Consider the following 17,979-nt stretch of genomic DNA (forward strand, 5'->3'; position numbering starts at 1 on the left):
CAAAAATGTGTTATCAAAACATTCCATAACACTTTTTGACATGTTAAGACCGACTATGTTATCGTAGGTCAGGGTACTTTACATAACACTTTATCATTGTTATACAGATGTGTTATTATACTGTCAACGATAACACACTTTCTGTGTTATTTTAATAAATAGATAAGTGTTTAATTATATTATTTATAGTCGATTATATAACACATTTCAATACTTATAAATTTATGTTATACTACACTTTAGTATAACACATTTTTTGTGTTATACTACGCTTTAGTATAATACATTTTTTGTGTTATATAATGAAGTTTACATAACAAAATTCTTTACTTATAAAAAGTGTTATTGTAATAGATATTATAACACATTTTTCGTATTATTTTAATATTTAGATAAGTTTAAATTCTCATTATATATTCATTTATATAACACTAATTTATTCTATTATATTTTTATTTTTTATTTATATAATTAAAATTAGCTTTCTAATATATACTAGCATCATCAAATGAACTTGGTTTTCAAATAACAAAAAGTAAAAACATTCAACATTGTATTAACAATCCACAAATTAGTTTAAAACATTCAACACTGTCATCAACAACAAAATGTTCTTTAAGTATTCAAGTAGTCTTAAATATTCAACATATTGAAAAGTTACTACTTTCAACACAAAATATTCTACAGCTGCCCAACACAAAGCCTTCAAAATTAAGTATCCTTTTCTATTTCGCTTGTCACATCTGCAAAATAAACAAATAAATATTTTATTGTTATTATCTAGCATCACAAATTACTTCAAGAAAAATGCTATGGAAATTATTTCCAAGAGAGGACACCACATACAAAATAATGAATTCACAATGTGAGAATTTTAATTGATTTTCCATACTGAAAATTATTGTCTTTTACAGTGCCATCTATAGTGGTACAGCTAGCTTTCTGCTCATTCTCATTATCCTTAAGTTCACCATCAAACAAAACAATTTATGTAAAAATTGCATCACTTAACAAATTCGATGATTTTCTTTTTTTAGAAATGAATAAAAACAAGATAATTCTTAGATAACCTTAACATTTAATGAACGAAACATACCCTTCTTTTGATGAAAAACCTTCAAGCTTTTCTTTATTATCAGCTGCATTAGATGAGTGGACAGCAAAAGCAAGGCAAACTGCAACCAAGAAGCAGCCAACGCCAGGGAAAAGGATCTTGACTTTATTAATTCTATTGTCTAAAAAGTAATTCAAGGTTGTTCCTGTCACCATTAAAGATCGCAACAGAAGCAAAAAATTCAATATCTATAAGAGTAACACAGACAAAAATCAACATTTAGAAATGGTCAGAGAGAGAGAGAGAGAGAGAGAACGAAAGAAAGAACCTATAACAACTTTTTGCTTGTAGTGATCACTTCTGTGATTGATAAGCCAACAAAAGCCCAAGCATACTGAGTTGAGAGATTTCCAAGGCTAAGTACCACCCATCCTGCCATTGCAAACATCACAGAAGGCCAATTATCCTGCACCAATCACCCTAACATGAATCAAAACCAAATACATACAATACAATACAACTCCATTATGGAAAATAGATGAAATTTTCATTATGTTGTGTTCCTTATCACTGGTCTCTCCAAATAGCACCACGTTCATCAGAGAGAATAGAGAATGAATGAACTAAACTTTATCCAAATGTATGCAAGTGTTGAATCACAATATTCAACACTTGTAATGAGCTAAAAAATATAATCAATACTGAATTAATCATGAGAAGGAGCAACCAAAAGAATTATAAAAAAAAAGAGGGAAAACAAGCCCAAATTTAGAAGGATTAATTTAATACTATAGTCAAAGACTTTTTCGATATATTTTTTTGGCACCTGTTCATCTCTCAGACAAATGAGAAAATAAATTAGTTGGTGATAAAGCTCATCAATAATAATATGTGAAGAAATTTTACCAAGAAACATAACAACTTAAAATTTGATTTTCTTTTAAAATTAAACTTCATGAAAATTTAATGTTAGACAACATTTAGCTACATTAGTCTCATTGTTGAGTAAGATTTCTTATGTCTTAAAATAAGGTGTCAAAAAAGCAATTAATAAGATCCTTACTATTGATTTTCTCCTCTATCTACAAGTTCAAAGAGTAAATTTAAGTAGAAGATGAAAGGAAACAACAAACAAAGAATAAACATTCTTCTGAAACAGAATGGACCACAGTTCAATATAAAAGGCATCATGAATGACTTATGCAAAAACAAAACTCCATATCTCTATGCGTGTTTATATTTCATTAGCATAGCTGAAATTCCCAATTACCAAAACTAAACATGAATATGAAGATATTGGGACAAAGCAGAGAAACATTCCCACTTAAAATAAATACAAAAAACACTGTTAAACCAATAACCAATGATACATCATGACACATATCTTAATTAACCTGTCTTTTAACACCCAATTAATAAAGACAATAAACAAAACATTAATTTTTCAAACCACTAAAAGAAGAAGTAGAATAAGATATAATTACCTGAGCTGAATATGAAATAGATAGATAGATACAAATATAACTCCAAAAATTACAAATGGCCTAATACGGAGAAAAACCCATATGTAACTCTGTTATTTTATTTTGGGTCAGAACTGAACAACAAAGAAATGACAGTAAAAAATAGTCAAAGTAACACTACTCACTTAGTGACCAAAAGTCACCAAAAGCAATACAATTTTTTAAATGAAACGTTAACATAAAAGTTTATTGTTATTTTGTGTGATAAAATTAAGGTCTTCTATATATGTATAAAAAAAATAATTACGTACAAAAATATATATTATTCTCACAATAAGACCAAAAATCTTAAGAAAAGCTTAACAAACTGGTGATGTGTGTGTGAGTGTGTTTTTTCTTCTTCTTTATTATTACATAAAAATTATATCCAAAATTTAAGTACAATAAATTGGCATCACGTTAACGTCCTTTAATTATATATATTGGGTCACTTTTTGTGTTATGGTATACTGTAAAAGCAATTAATTAAGCAAGAACTAATTTTCTCAAGAGGGAACATAAATAACAAAAGAGACCATATAAAATAGGCAACTTAATTTTTCTGATAATGGTGAAGAGTTACTTAATAGGTCTCATGTATGCACTTTGTTAGCTCATGAAATTTATCTTTAATATGTACTGAAAGCCGTGTATGGGCACTATATGTGGTGCAAACAAATAGAGATATTGACACCTAGAATAAACAACCAAACAAAAAGCTAATATTATATAGGTTTTTTTTACTTTTTTTTGGAATCATTTGCAAATGGCTTGGTGTGGAAAAAAGGCTCCTCAGTTGGGTACATTTTCCATGTACGGTTCCCTTAAAGAAAATCAGCATGAAACATGCTTGATTTGATTATGTAAAGACAATATAGTTGACCTATTTTGTTCCGAAATCAAAGTCTTATTTTGTTAGTAGACTAGCATTGGCAATGAGATTATATAGAATTTAAGATAAATGATGTTGTTAATAATTGAATTTGGAACCAAAAAGTGGCACATAACTAAAATCAAACCCGTTTCATAACTCAAAATTGGGTCATCTTTACCAGAACACAGGATCGATTCACCTTGATTTCTTCTACTTTGGCCCCAAAATAAAATTACATAATTGTCAAAAGAAAATAAATATCTATATAATAAGTACTCAAGATCATCAAAGTTAGTCAAATGACAAACACAACATACCTGTTTAGGTCAAGTATGAGATCCTGGGTATTACTATAAACCACTACATAAAAACTACTAGTTAACAAGTATACTATTTTCTTTTATAAACTCTCTCTTTTTTTTTTCCTGTCATAGCAATAAGTAATAACAATAATAATAATATTACTAATACTAATATTCTTAATACATAATAATTACAAACTTTTCCACAAAATATGAGCAAAATGAGAGCTGAATAAAATGACTAAAAATCAATAAAAAGAAAACAGAGATAAACCATATACACACGTACATACATACATACAATGTGTAGTGACTGAAACATATTAGTATTATATTTAACTAAATATCAATCCTAATATGGCTGAAACATGAAAGTTGGAAACTCCAAAAAAAAAAAAGTATGAATAAAAGAAGCTGTCACTATTGCACAAGAAAATGTTAGCATGTAGTCTTATTTAAAACAAAGAAAAAATATATAAACGAAAGTAAAAAAAATGATAGTCTTTCTACTATCACTCTATAAATAAAGCCATATCCAGAGTATAATAAGTTAATCAATTATTCATTAATATAACAACTTTTAAAAGTAGCAAAAAAGATAGTCTTTCTACTATCACTCTATAAAACAGAGCATAATTTGATAGTACGTTGATTGAAAAGAGCAAAAGATATACAACAATTAAACTTGCCCATTTGAACCATATTACACATAACTAATGGTAAAACTTACCAAACTAGAGAAATCAAACTTAAATCCTTATTACACATAACTACATAATGGTAGAATTTAAGTTTATTCCAGCATTTCTTGATACAAGATATGATAATCAATTAGTGAACCTTAATCAGTAACATCAGCTGCAAAAATAGCTTAAGAAAAGCTTGTTAAGAGCTTACAAAGAGATTCAGAATGTGGTCTTTCATTGTATCAAATAAGCAGCATTATCCCTTTCCACAAATATTCAAATAAGCAGCAATATTTTAGGAAAAATTTTAGGACATTCATAAACAAAATGAATCAGATTGGCATGGAATACTTGAATGTTTAACCTGCCTTTATAAATTATAGTATACTTTATAATAATACTTTTTCGGTATTATATAAAATAGTTTACATAATACAATTTTATACTTATAAGTTAAAAGAAAAAAAAATACAATACCACAAACACTAGTTGATAATTAATACCTTGGCCAAGCTTAAACTTGAAAGGAATCCTCTATAATGGCTGGAATTGAACTTAGTCCCACCAAGCAAAGTTTCAGTGTAATGAGGCGCTACACAAGCAGAAACCTAATAAAATTAGAAATTACAAGCACACATAAACATGAACATATATATATATATACAGTGAATGAAATTTCTTAGAGGCATTTTTTCTACAATCCCTAGATGAGAAATATTGGTGTTGAGAGACACAAGCAGCATATTAGGAAATAAAGCCATAGAATGAATAAGAATGGAAGTATTAATATCTGTTTTATGGTGGAAATGAGGTATTGATTGATAGTGAGACCTTTTAGCAAACAATATCTGATAAATAAAGATATAAAATACAAAGTAACATGAAGAATCATTATAATAAAAAGAATAAAGTGAACAAGTGAAGTTCCTAAGGCAAGAAAAATAGGCTGTAAAATTTTTCTGCTATGAATCATCATTGTCTCTACATGTCAAGATGCCACAACCCAGTTAGGTCTCTTAGCACCACCACATCATGGTCAAAGAGTACTACCTTATTCAGTGCAGGGAAGATCTCGGGTAGATAGAAACGAAGGTGGTTAAGTTGAAAAGTAAATCTGGAATCACTGGACTCTTGTTTCAATATTGGATTATTATACTTGGTGAACAACCACCCAAAATTGTCTATGCTCTGGATTTAGATTGTGGCTTTGCCTGGAGGGTTCAATATGAACCACATTGAGATTTCAGGGAAATTGAGCGAATTGGTCACCATATGGAAAACAATTTTCTTTGGTTCTTGCACAATTTTATGACAAGAAACAACGATCAAGGTCTGATATATCTATTTCATACCAATAATACCATGGAATCCAGAATCAGTAGTTACAAGTGTATAATGAAATAAAAGCCAAGAAGCCGCCGCAGCATTTTTTTACCATTGCTTAAAATTTGCATTATTGGGAAAGGAAACATAGAAGAATAGTAGGAATTCAAATTACCGCCGCTGCAAAAACAGTGGAGCTGAAAACCACTGCACATGCCAAAATATTATCAGAGAAGACAACATGATGATGAAGGTTCTGATCATGCAAAAATTTTAGCTTTTGTTGCTTGGGAAGCTGCCTCTCTTCTGGCTCCAAAGAAAAGCATTCGGCAGTAAGGCGCATAGCAAGACAATGGACCCCTTTCGAGGTAGTTCATGCAGCAATATGGACAAGATATGCTGCTTGCTTCTTTTGCGACCAAACTTGCTCTTCGGTTGTGTGAACCATAGCACGGAGCTTAGCAACCATGGTAGAGCAATTAGGGTACACCGCACTGGCTTTAGACAATGAAGTTTCCATGTGTCTCATTTTCTGCAAAGCACTGCAATATCATAGGTTTTAGATTGAAATGAATCTCTGGAACTCACTATGACAGAAAACAATTAAAAAATAAAACAAAATTATATACCTCCTGGACAACTCTGAATCCTTTGTACACTCACCAAGTGCTCGTTCCACCTCTTTTATTTGTAGTCTCAACTCCTTTACTAAATGAGAATTACTACCTGGCGATGCAAAATTTAAGTATGCTTTAGCTCTTATTAGTTGATCTTTCATCTCTTTTATCTTCTCATCCGCAACTTTCTGTAACTGAGTGTGCACGTTGCGATCATGGTGAGCTTCCTTATTATGTAGTAAATCTCTCATCTCTTTCATCCTTTCTTCAGTTATTTCACGCAACTGAGAGTTAAATTTCCCCTGCAGGCAATGTCATTTTATACCGATAAGCAATACTGTAACCTAGATGCTCAAATGGTGAAATGAATATATTTTTCTTCTCTGGCACCAACCAACGGAGGAGTGATAATCATGGAAAGAGATTGGCACAAAATTATGAGAAAACAAGAGAGATGAAGAGGATATAAGCCAGAAACATTACACGAAATGAAGTTTCCAATCAAAAAGGAAAACACAAGAGAGAGAGAGAGAGACCTGATTTTCGTGTGGTCGGACCTCAGAGCGATCTTTGAATCTAAATGCAGATAGTGAACAAATGGAACTCGTTCCTTCTGGTTTCACGCAAGAGAGAGAGAGAGAGAAACCTGATTTAGGGCACAATAACATAAATAAAATATAAAAATGGACTTAACGGGCTTTGGGGGGAAAAGTGGCGCGCCTCAACCTTTTTTTTAAGTACCGCCAAATTTTATGGGTTTAGTATAACACTTTTTTTTAAAAAAAAGTTATGATTAAATGTCGTGGAAAGGGTTATTTGGTGTAGTTCATTGAAATTGTGTGAGAGACAGATATATATATGTATATATATTAATTTTGATGTCTACATTTTCTTTTCTCCCAAAAAGTACTTTGTAGTTATAGTTTTTACATTTTACTATCCTCATATTTAATTTTATTTACAGAATAGTACCTTAAGTCACAACATTGTTGACCTTTTTAAAAATAAAATATACATTTGAAAAACCTAGAATTGCCCTTTTTCTTATTTGGATCTGGGTTATTGTAATTTTATGCTACATATGTAACCAAATATTCCTTTGAGTAATGATTAAGTTTTTTTAATTTCTTTTTATAAGTTATTAATGATTTAGATTTTCTTTTCAAATTTTGTCTCAATCATTATCTCATATTTTTTTTGCCTGACTTTCAATAAGGTCTTTTTTAAAATGGGGTTGAAGGAAGCAGATAGGTTAATCAAATTCTAAACCAAGTGGCGAATTCAAATAAAGTCAAAATAGCGAATTCACTACAATGTTTAAAGATTACTTCAAAATTAAAGGTCCACAACCAAATGTTCAAAGCAAATCCTTAAATCAAAACATAAAATCCATCAAAGTAAACTCAGAACAGCTAATATAGCATCAGAAAACTTAAAACATCTAAGTTTCCTACTTCAGAGCTGTGAAAATTGTGACTTTGGTTGATCTTCAACACTAGGTCTAACTGCAGTATTTCTAGTTGGATGAACTTGGTTCATAGTGGTTTTTCCAATTGTTGGGCTGCTCTTTCTTTTTGTTTCAGGCTTACTCCGAGAACTAGTTCTATAAGTAATTTATATTTAGGGTCCTTTATTAATATATTTGGTTGTTTCTAATCAAGTGTTACAAAGATTTTAGCGAATTAAACAATCTGTGGTAAAAATCAATTTTAATTTAAATTCTTGGATATCTATACCTGAAGATCTAAAGAAATAGATGGTTTCTGAAGCACTTCCAATGCTTTCTTTGCTTCTCCTTGCTAATGATAGAATCCATACAGGAAAATAAAATTAAATACTTGTCAACTTAAACAAATTGGCCTAGGATATAGGATTGAACTGAAAAGTACAATAGAAAAGAACGATAGTTCTAATAGTTTTTAAGTTTAACAAGTAGTAAGTCCTATACGGAAAAGAAAAAAAAACATAATCATGTATATCTCAGCCGTAAAGTGAACATAAACATATTTTATAGATTTCAAGTGATGATAAATTTACTTGGAAGAGAAAAAAAAAAGAAATAAAGGAGGAAGATGTCAATACTAAGTGTGTATGTGTATTTATGGATTAAAGTACAGAACTAGTATAAAACATTAGTAAATGCGATTTATGAAAACAAAAATCACAAAAATGAAATGCGGAACAGAAAGGAATGATGAAGCACCTGTATGTAATGATGAATTACAATTTCATACTACTCCTTTAAACTGGCAAAAAATACCAACTCTTCAACCCGACCATAACTGCAACATATTGCTAAATAATTAATTCTAGTGTTCTTTCATCTAAATAAGAACATAAAAAAGATCACGTGATTATGCAAAAAATAATTAAAAAAAGAAGAAGTTAATTACAGTCTCTGCTTATGCACAACTATTATTAATGTTTAAAAAAAGTGACACATACTGCCGTAACACCTGTCATGTTAGAGGTAAGCATCCACGGATAAAAGCGACTAAAATACTAACCAAAACTTCCATCTAAACTAAAACAGAAAAGAATTAGCTATTGCTTTGATACTTTTATGAAAAATGTGATTAGCTTACAGAGGATCATGTCAATAGTTACCTCTCTAAAAGTTTCATTGTAGTTGCCTCATCCAACACATCCTTGCAGTCACTTAGAAAAGCACATAACTCTTTTATTATTGATCGGTACTCTAAAATATGGTTATCCAAAGCAGTGTCATCTTCCAAGAGTAGATGATTTATCTGAAATGGAAAGATCAAGTTTGAAATTTATCTGAAACAACAGCAAATAGTGATAAAATATCTAGGAAAGTAAAATCAAAATGTTCTGCCATAAATGCAAATATGTATAATTCTGTGTTCACAAAGTTGGAACTCATATCTATCAGATAAGTTAGTTTTTTCATGCTGAGTTGTACTATTGGTTTGTTTGTGTTAGAATCCTTTTTCTTTTGGGGAAATTTCTGCTCCCTTCTTTTAGTCATTATGCAATTTTTTTTTTATAATATCTCATTTTGGATAAAAAATTTGTAACCCATCTAGGCAGCAGGACAAAAAATAAAGAGAGAAATCAGAGTTCTTAAATCCAAACTTTATGCGCGCACACACACACACCAAATAAAGAAAGGGGTGTGGGGAATAAAACCTTGTCCAAGTATAATTCAGTTGCCCAAGTTGATATCATTGTTATTTTGCACTTATCACCTTTTGCAGGATTATCAATCTTTTGCAGTAAAAAATTTCTCAAAGCTTCCTGCAAGTAGGCAAAGTAGTTAATAAAACTCAAAGTCTATGCATCCATCATTTAAATGAACAAAATCACCCAGAACATTAATTGGCAGTTAACTGTTCGCTCACAATAATAAACTTCAGAGTAATCTCCTCAAATGACAATTCGTAGTTAATCTATTAGTAAACAAGCCTGAGTTTACTTTTTTAATTTTGTTTCATTGAGTCATTTTACCAAAAATTTTTAATCTATTAGTAAAAAATCCTGAGTTTACTTTTTTAATTTTGTTTCGTTGAGTCATTTTATCAAGCAACAAGCATGCAATACTTTGTGACTTCGATTGCAGATGTGTATCTTTCTTTGCTGGGGACAAACAACACAACATGGATGAAGACAGCAGTTCTAGTGGCATGCATGAGAAATTTCCCCAAAAATAGAGGCCAAGTTTCTGGGATCAAATTCATAAAATTCAGAAGTTTCGAGAACTTTACCAAAATTTGACCTCAGATTTTCCAACTCGAATGGTTCCAAAGCGTTGAACTAGAATTAGTAGCATAGAAGCAAACCAGAGGAGCTTCCGTTTACTTGAGGATGAACCATCAGCGGCACTGATTCTTCGCGGGTCGACGACGGCAGACGACACGATCTGTGATGATTGATTAGTGTGAAAGTCAATCAGTGAGAGATTGTCTAAGAGTCAATCAGGTTGTAGTGCAGTTTGTATCTTTGTAATCGCTCGGTGTGATTCAGTAAGGATGAATAAATTAAAACCCTTACATTTCCCAAATGAAAAAAACAATGAAACAATGAGAGATATTACATACCTAACCCAAAAGTGACAGCGACTAAAAAGATGAGTGAGAGAAAACAGAGAAGGATGAGAGAGAGAAAGAGAAAACTGTAAGGGCAACTGAGAAGATGACAGAAGTGAGGAATTAATGATTTAGGGTTTTCTATTTTTTTTATTGGGAGGGAAGAGTGAACGAAAACAAATTGGGGAAAAATGATTGAGGGAAAAGTTAACATATAATTTGCTACTTATTTTTTTTAGTTAGTGTACTTTACCGCTTTTTCTTTCTTATACCAATTATAATACATTTTCAATAAACTTATAATTATGTGTTGTGGAAAGTAGATTTTGGTGTAGTGGGTGGTGGTATGCTACATGTGCCACCGTCCATGTCACCTATGACAAATCATTGTTCAAGACCTTTGAAGAGTCAAAGGGCAACCATGAGATTCAAATGGGTAATGAGGGCAAATCCAAGGTACTTGGCAAAGGTACCATTGAAGTCTTTTTCACCTCCGGCAAGAAAGTTACATTAGTGAATGTACTTTATGTTCCCGAAATGAGTAGAAACTTGGTAAGTGGTGATTTGCTTGGCAAGCCCGGCATTAAAGCCGTTTTTGAGTCCGATAAACTTATACTTACCAAATCAAATGTATTTTTGGGAAATGGATACTCTTGTGAGGGTATGGTTAAATTGTGCACCAATGATGTAACTTTCAATGTTATCAATAAAAATGCTAATTCCGCCTATATTGTTGATTATGATTCTTTATTTTTGTGGCATCTTAGACTATCGCATATAGGTTTTTCAACCATGAAAAGAGTAGTAAAATGCGGTATGATTGCATGCAATATTAAAAACTATGGTAAATGTGAAACATGTGTTAAGGAAAAAATGATTAAGAAACCACTTCCTAGTGTAGAAAGATCATCTAATTTACTAGATTTAATCCATAGTGATCTTTGTGAATTAAATGGTGTTTTAACTAGAGGTGGTAAAATGTATTTTCTTACTTTTATAGATGATTTTAGTAGATATACCTATGTGTTTCTTTTAAAGCATAAAGATGAAACTTTTGATGCTTTTAAATTGTATAAATTAGAAGTTGAAAATCAACTAAATAAAAAGATTAAGGTGCTAAGAAGTGATAGAGGAGGAGAGTGCTTCTCTAATGAATTCAATACATTTTGTGAAGAAAATGGTATAATTCATGAGTGCACTGCACCTTATACACCACAACACAATGGTGTTGCCGGAAGGAAAAATAGGACTTATCTAGAGATGATAAATTCTATGTTTGTGTTTTCTAAGTTGAACTTCAACTTATGGGGTGAAACGCTTTTAACTGCTTGTCACATTCTTAATCGAATACCGATGAAGAAAAATGAGATATCTCCATATGAGTTATGGAACGGAAGAAAACCCAACATAGGGTACTTCAAAGTGTGGGGGTGTCTTGCATATTGTAAGAAAAACGAATCTAATAGAACAAAGTTAGGTTCAAGAGCCATAAAGTGTGCTTTTGTTGGTTATGCCAACAATAGTAAAGCCTATAGGCTATTAGACTTAGAGTCTAATATTGTGATTGAATCTAGAGAAGTTGAATTTTTTGAGAATATGTTATGTGACAACAATTCTCAAGCTTCAACATCTCTAAAGGAGAATTTGTTATATGAAAACAATTCTCAAGCTTCTACATCCAAGTTGATTCTCAAGAGGAGAATTCTCGAAAGGATGTAAAGCAACCCTTTGAACCTAGAAGAAGTCAAAGGCTTAAAAATCATAGAAGTCTAGTAGTGGATGAGATAGATTCTCAATGAATTTCATTCTACATGGTAGAAGGAAATAGTGAGGAAGTCATTAGGAAAATTCCTATTGTACTTCTCGTTGAGGATGATCCTAAGACTTATAGAGAAGCTATGCAATCGAGAGATAGTGCATAAGAAGCCATCAATGATGAGATGGATTCCATTCTTTGCAACAACACTTGGGAATTGGTAGATCTCCCAATGGGGTCTAAGCCAATTGGGTGTAAGTGAGTATTTAGGAGAAAATACCACACTGACGGCACTATCCAAACCTTTAAAGCTAGATTAGTAGCTAAAGGGTTTAGGCAAAAAGAGGGTATCGATTATTTCGATATCTATGCGCCTGTTGCAAGAACAACTTCTATAAGAATTTTGTTCGCTTTAGCTTATATACACAACTTGTATGTTCATCAAATCGATGTCAAAATGACATTTCTTAATGGTGACCTCAATGAGGAGGTCTATATGGAACAATCCGAAGGGTTTGTCCTACCAAAATATGAACATAAAGTATGTAGACTTGTAAAATCCTTATATGGATTGAAACAAGCTCCTAAGCAATGGCATGAGAAATTTGATCAAGCCATCATGTCTAATGGGTTTAGACATAATAATGGAGACAAGTGTTTGTATTCCAAAACTTGTAAGGGATATGTGATCATTGTTTGCTTATATGTGGATGACATGCTTATTCTAAGTAATAGCATGAAAGGGATAGAAGAAACGAAGAGGTTTCTATCATCAACCTTCAAGATGAAAGATCTTGGAGAAGTTGATACCATACTTGGTATCAAAGTAAAGAAACATAGTGGGGGGTTTTGCTTTAAGGCAAGCCCACTATGTTGAGAAAGTATTGAACAAATTTAACCATCTCAATGTTAAAGATGCCAATACTCCATTTGATCATAGTGTAAAACTAGAGAAGAATGAAGGAAGAGCGGTGGCTCAATTGGAGTATGCTAGTGCTATAGGGAGTCTAATGTACGCTACCCAATGTACAAGACCTGATATAGCATTTGCGGTAAGTAAACTTATTAGGTTTACAAGTAATCCAAGTGTGGATCACTAGAAGGCTATTGGAAGAGTCCTAGGTTATCTCAAGAAAGCCAAAGGACTAAGCCTTCACTACTCTAAATTTCCTTCAATCTTAGAAGGATATACAGATGCAAGTTGGATATCCAATCTTGGGGAAAACTTGTCCACAACTGGTTGGGTATTTACACTTGGTGGAGGTGCAATTTCTTGGAGTTCCAAGAAACAAACCTGTATATCTCATTCCACTATGGAAGCAGAGTTTATAGCTCTAGCTGCTATCGGCAAAGAGGCCGAATGGTTAAGGGATATGTTGTTAGAGATTCCCCTAATCAAAGAGAATGTATCTACTATATTGATACATTGTGATAGCCAAGCAACATTGGCTAGAGCATACAGCGGAGTGTATAATGGGAAGTCTAGACATATTAGTCTAAGACATGGATATGTAAGAGAATTGATTCAAGGAGGAGTCATCTCAATATCCTATGTGAGAACAAGTGAAAATATGGTGGATCCTTTCACTAAGCCACTAACGAGGGATTTAGTGGCTGCATCATCTCGAGGGATGGGACTTAAACTCCCTAAAGAGATTCACGATTGATGGTAACCTATCTTAACACTAGTTATTCAACTAGTGTTAGGTTCAATAGGTAACAACAAGTCAATCAAGTGAATATTAGTTGTACTCAAAACAAGTCCCATCTGAGATATTAAGTACTTGTGTGTTACCAAGTTGAGGGGTAAAACCGAAAGATTTTTTTAATAGAATTCATTCTTGTGAAGACAAGTATTTTTGGTAACAAAATACTGTAAGAATTCTACCTATATGGATCTAGAGGTGGTGCCGCCTCTCATGAGAATTAGGAGTATTCTCAAGAACGTCCATGAATGGAAAGTGCACATGGCCATTAACGGTGCAAAGCGAGACATAGAGGTCTCAAGTGAACATCGCAAAGGTGTGTATGTGTGTTATCACCGATTTTTTATCATGAAAAGATGGTTCAATGCCTAGTGCAACCAAATTTTTGACAAATTTTGTGATAATTACACTATAGTAAGGTTGAAGTTGAAAAACACTTTGCTTTATGCACTAATGCAATGACTCCTATAAGAGAGAGTTCTTATTTAATCAAGTGGGGGATATGTTATATTTTAAAATATAATGATTGATTAAATAAGTGTTACAATAGATAACTATTTAATCTAGTGGGGGAATGTTATATTATTTTATAATATAATGTAATATTATATTGTATTATAATATAATGTTTTAGATTAAATAAATGTGACAAAGAGTGTCACATATTGTAACATATAATAAAGAGTTACAATATTTAGATATATGAGATATATCCAAATAATGTAACATATTTGGTGTTACAAATTTGTAACTTCCAAATATTACCCTTTATTGTGTAAATTTGGTGTTACACAATATTGAGATGAATTTCATAAAGCCATTTGAGAAATGACTGTTAGAGATATGATTTAAACCCCAATAATATGTTTTGGGGGTTAGAAAATCATTTGGGAGGGCTTGGAACCGTTTGGAAAAAGAACACAAAATTTTGTGCTGAAAATGGTCAATGGCCGCGGCCAGTGGGACAGAGAGTAGTGGCCGAGGCCACAGACCAAAACTGACCATTCTTTTTTTTAGTTTTTTCAATCTTTGTTGAACGGTTCAAAAAGCACAAATAACTCCCAAATCTCATTTTTAATTCTATATTAATCCAATTAAACATTGGTAACAGCCATGGGGGTTGGAGGAATTTGAAATTCAAAGGGTGTCTCTAAACTCTATAAATAGGAGCCTATAGCTCACTAGAAAGACACAACATTTCTATTCATTAGAGCACTTGGCTCGAAACACCTTGAGGCTTGATAATTTCAGAAAGCATTTCCTTTAATCTGAGAGAGATCCCTTAGTGCTTGAGTTAGGGGGAAATAAACTTTTGGACAAAGGTTTGTAACACTCCTGATTGGATGACTATTAAGTCAATCTTAAGGAATCCTTAAACCTAGGACGCTTTGATACCAAGTTGTAACGCCCTGGATAGACAAGACCGCTACACTGTGTGTTTATAAAGGTGCAAGACTTGCTAATCAAGTCATTTAGTTAGAAACGTGTTACTGAAACTATAATTGAACTAGGGTTAAAAGATTTTGGTCACAAAAGATGCATTTCATATAATTACACATTTTAGTACATGGGATCCCAAAATAAACAGCGTTTAAAAGACGGTTTACAAAATTCCAAGTTATAAGTAAAGCTACTAGCCACTCTAAGGGCAAAACAGACATTTAGACTTTTCCCGTCCTGTGTGGCGACCGATCAGCCGACTATGTACATTCAGCCTCAAAGCTCTCCCACTCAGGACTGGTCCACTTTACCCTTGCCTTTACCTACACCACGTAGCACCCGTGAGCCAAGGCCCAGCAAGAAAACACAATAACATAGCATAATCATCAATCAAACAATCAGATAATTCATACAGTGTAGTCATATACTCAACAGTCCAAAACATCAATATAATCAGGCATTCAACATACCAAGCTTATCAATTAACATTAACAACCAATTCACATATAATAACTAGGGTTGACGCCCTTAGGTCGCACCCCTATTTATCCCACTAACTCCGGCCCGCTTAAACCGAGCTCAGTGAATATAGCGTTGTCCTCAACTACCAGCGGCCGAGCCCTACCCTGTGCGCAAATATTGATTCCAGTACTCTTAGGTCGTTTTATCACATGTCCCATGGCATAATACCATCTATGACATCATACAGATATAGGGAGCTCTTAGTCCCAACATAATCACATAACCGGTGCAGTTTTCTTACCTTCAATTCCGTTAGCTTTGATCAATGAAACCGACCCTTAAGTACGATCCCTTCCGAGCCCTAGCGTACACCTAGTCACAACCATAGATCAGAATCATCACCAAACTTTAATTCCAAAACCTAGCCTCGGGACCAATCCCGAGCCCTCGAGAAGCCCTATTTCCACCAAACAGGGTAGTGGAATCAAACCTCGAGCCCCCGGGCAAAAACCATAGGAAATAACTCAAAAAACCCCTTCTGGAAACAGGGTAGCGCTACAGCACCATAAAGAGGGCACTATAGTGCTACAAACAGAGCCAAAAATCTCTTTGACCATAAGGCCTTGCGCTGTAGCGCCCAATGACTAGCGCTACAGCGCTAGTCACAGCACAACCAAACCCCAAAATTCTTCCTTCAATTTTCCTCGAACCAAACCTCTCCAAAACTCATCCAAACCTTAACCATACCCCAAAACAAGCTTACCAACATCTATAACTCACCCCATATGACCCAACCATACAAAACTCAACCACATGCACCCCAAAATAGAGAAACCACCATGATTGATCTTGAAACTCAAAAACTCAATAGAACACCAAAAACTTCATAATTCAAGTGACCAAGTCCAGAGTTTCTTACCTTCAATGGAGAAATTAGACCTTAGGCTATCCTCCACACTTCCTTATCTTTCCCTCCTCAAAACCTCAGCCTTAATTCCCTAGAATTGCCATCCAAAACTAAATTCAGAAATCTATTTCAACACAAAACCAGAATCTCAAAAATAGCCTCGAACCTTACCTCAATTAGACTTACTTCATGGAGAACCTCCTAGCTTTACCAAGGATCCAGGTGCTAAGCTTTGGTCTAACCCTCCTCTAAACTACAACTCCAAAAGCCCCCTAAGAAATGGTGCAAAAAGACAGAACCGAATGAGAGAGAAAGGGTTAACTTAGGTGTTCTGTTTTTCCTTCCTTCTTTTCTTTTGTCTCTTTTGTTTTCCTTTAGGCTTCTCAAATAATCTACACATTCCACTAAGCCAATAAAGCAGAGTAATACTTATCGCTGATTTTAAACCAAATGACCAATTTTCCCTCCCATAAATCCTAAGCCTTTAAATCATTCTAAGGGCATTTTGGTCATTACTCCCAATTCCCGCTAATTCCTCGAATGTCTCTAATATTTACCGCCTGCATCCCAACACCTAACTAATCACCAATTATATTCCTTAATATCAAATAACCTCCAATATACTTCTCAAATTCCCAGAAATACCCCCGCACTGCCACGAGCCGGTTATAAATCCCTGTTGTGACTTTTCCGCTAAACCGCTCACTAGGATCGCCTCGAGTCACAAGCTACAAATATATCCACATAATAGTGTGGTCTCAACAATTTATCACAAATATTTACATTTATGCCCTCAGCAGGCCAAAATTATGATTATGCCCTTATAACCTAATCAGGGCCTACATGCATACTAATACGCATAGTCATGCATCACATATATCCAAATAATCATATAAGCATGCTTATCACATAATAATCCATTTTCACCATTAATTCACATAACTTCCAATTGTGCCCTCTCGGCACACCAATTAAGGCCCTTAAGCCTTATTAGTAATTTTGGGTCGTTACAACTATCCCCTCGTACCTCAAAATTTATTCAAACACATCAGATAGTAAACCTCGTACCTCTGACCATAATTCCCAAGTTCCAGCGCCTTTACTTTTACTCCTCGATACACTCTTACGAGAGTAACAATCTTGTTCCACAAGATCTTGTATAATAGTCATACTTTCGTTAACCTCCGCTTGCACCACAAACCTACTGAAACTCCAGGGTCTGCTTAGTTCACAATGATCACTTCATTGTCTCATCCTTGATACCAGAAATACCTAAGAGTCATCACCCCTACCAGGGTGAG

General features: G+C 33.4%; 1 pseudogene; it reads right to left on the reverse strand.

The window, feature by feature from the left end:
* Nucleotides 1-551: 551 nt before the first annotated feature.
* LOC133832761 (probable galacturonosyltransferase 5) overlaps nt 552-17,979 on the reverse strand; it is a 130,767-nt pseudogene continuing 113,339 nt past the window's right edge.

The sequence above is a fragment of the Humulus lupulus genome, chromosome 4, assembly GCF_963169125.1.
Source record: "Humulus lupulus chromosome 4, drHumLupu1.1, whole genome shotgun sequence".
Classification (NCBI taxonomy): domain Eukaryota; kingdom Viridiplantae; phylum Streptophyta; class Magnoliopsida; order Rosales; family Cannabaceae; genus Humulus; species Humulus lupulus.